The following is a 2,357-nucleotide window of genomic DNA, read 5'->3' as shown; positions in this document are numbered from 1 at the left end:
CCCAAAGAGGATACAAGCAGTGTTTCTGAATTTTTTCTTTTTTTTAAATCACTAATAAGTAACAGCTTGTGAAGCTAGCCTAGCTAGAGTCAGGCTTTCTCAGTGGTAGGACACACAATGCCTGTTACAAACGTTTTAAGTTGAAGTATAAATAGGACTCCTGTCTTTTGTGGTGGTGATCTCCTTGTTAAAGGTTTCAGGCTTTTGAACTATTCTGGTAGCTGATGTTGGAGATGAAATTTTAAATGTTTTATTTTTTCCTACAAATGTACCCACTAGACCATGCTTCGATTGCCTGCAGCTTTCAAACCATTCAAGCTTGGAGGTATGGGAACAACTTCCCTGTAGGAATGGGGTGTGTGAAAAATTCGAGTGCTTTGAAATTCAGTTTATAGGATCATATGCTTGCTATAAGAATGGATTAGATAAAGGGACAAATGTGCAAATTTTCCATCCAGGTTCTTAATCCCTTAGAAGTATAGTTTACTGTAATTTTGCTCTATATTGAAAGAATAAGTCCAATAAATTATTCATATTGTGGTTGTGGTTGATGGGGTGCAAAATCATGGTTGTGTGGGTGCGGTGCACCATCACCTTAACTTCTGCTGAGGCTGTTTGATAACAGCCTGCTAGAAACTATATTTCACTAAGTGCTTAAAGATGTCAAAGAATCAGCACTACAGCACTCGCCCTTGTATAGATGTTCAGCGCGGTCTCCAAGTCATCCCTATCATCCACCTGCTTCAAAGCTGCATTGCTTGAGTACATACTTGCCCGTGCCCATACTGTGTATTTTCTTTTCTCGTGGCCTTCTTAATGTTTGGTTATAACACCAAGTGAAAAATTTAATTACAATGAAATGGCATTTTTGCAATGAAATACTGCTTTCTCCAAATTTGAAGATGTTTTTGCGTAATTGAAACTCCCAAATGAAAAGGGATTATATTTAAATTTTTGTATTGCTTTCATTGTTGAGTAGCAAATGAAAAGCAATTGCATGAACAAGTCTGTAAAAAAGAGAAGCCAAGAAAAATTTGAACAAAACAAGCATTTTCACAAGTAAAATAAATGATTTAAAATGATTATTTCAATTATTATTTAGAAACTTTAGTGAAAGTTATTTTACATTTTTCTATCGTATTTGCAAAATCTTCTGACCATTCTTCTATAAATTTTGTAACTTTTGATGCAGGTGTACTTCACACGGTCACAAATGAAGTTTAAATAATTTAGCGCTACATTTCTTTTCAAAGAATAAGACACAAGCTCCTGATCACACCCATATTCCAGTCTCTGTTCCTCATGTGATTAGGGTGAATATTTGCAAATGATGGATAAACCTAAGTGTTTTTCCATATTTGATGATCACTCCAACTTAGATGATCCTCTGAAATTCCCATTCTTTATTCAAACCATCTGGATCTATAAAACTGAATTGTACTCTTACCTTGCCTGCAGGACTGTAAGACTCTTCTGATCATTAGAGTGAATTTAACATCAAATCCCACTCTGACTGTGCAAATTTAATGTGTTTCAGAGAAAAAAAAAAAAAAAAGAAATTCTGTAGTGATCAGTTGTACAATACAATGTCTTTATTTCCAGTTTTGTTGATTAATAATTGGCCTATAGGTAATTTCTACTATTAAGGTCTGTCCTCAGAATAAACAAAAAACCAAAATATCTATTTTAGGTTATACCTGAGATAAACTTTATGTGTTGGCAATTTTGAAAATCAAGCACTTAAAAATATCCAAACTCTAATCTGAGTTCATTAGAAACTGTCGTTTTCTGTAGTAGTTTTCTGCTCATGATATACTGATTTTTTGGCTACTGTATGAAGAATTAAAGCATATTCTAGATTACTAGAAAGTACTAGAAAGTGGAAGGACCGTACTTCTGAATTAAAAATACCAAAACATAAATGTTGTGAAATTCAGAAGTGATGACAACCTATGACAGCTTAGGAGACACGCCTGATAAAAATTTGCAGCTATAACTGTAGTTGTCAGAAATTTCTTTGTGATAAATACCCATGAGCTACAAGCACCAGAGACATATTTTGGTGTTTCTTTAAGGTCTCCATAGCTTTAACCCGAGAAACCTGGCGCGGCTGGTAGACTCAGTCTGGTCTGCAGTTTCTCTGCTCTTGTGCTGGAGAGCAGCCAGTGCATTAGCGCTGGACCCGTTCCTGCCTGTGCCTGGAATTACTCCCCAGGAGACTGCACAGCCCCCACCAGGCAACGTTGCGGAGAGGCAGAGTACTTGAGTAAACTCAGGCCATCTGTTGGTTGCATAAATTAGTTTTCCTCATTTGCCCATCTAGTCATAAGATATCCAGTTTGTTTTTTTTTTTTCCC

The 2,357-nt window shown here is 36.1% G+C and overlaps 1 protein-coding gene across 8 annotated transcripts in view; it reads left to right on the top strand.

Annotated features, from left to right (window-relative positions):
• The window catches only part of CACNA2D1 (calcium voltage-gated channel auxiliary subunit alpha2delta 1), a 407,675-nt gene that overhangs the window by 55,307 nt on the left and 350,011 nt on the right, over positions 1–2,357 (top strand). The gene's annotated exons all lie outside the window — the stretch shown is intronic.

The sequence above is a fragment of the Athene cunicularia genome (genome assembly GCF_003259725.1).
Source record: "Athene cunicularia isolate RWA chromosome 1 unlocalized genomic scaffold, athCun1 chr1_part2, whole genome shotgun sequence".
NCBI lineage: Eukaryota > Metazoa > Chordata > Aves > Strigiformes > Strigidae > Athene > Athene cunicularia.
This window is presented reverse-complemented; position numbering and strand designations above follow the sequence as displayed.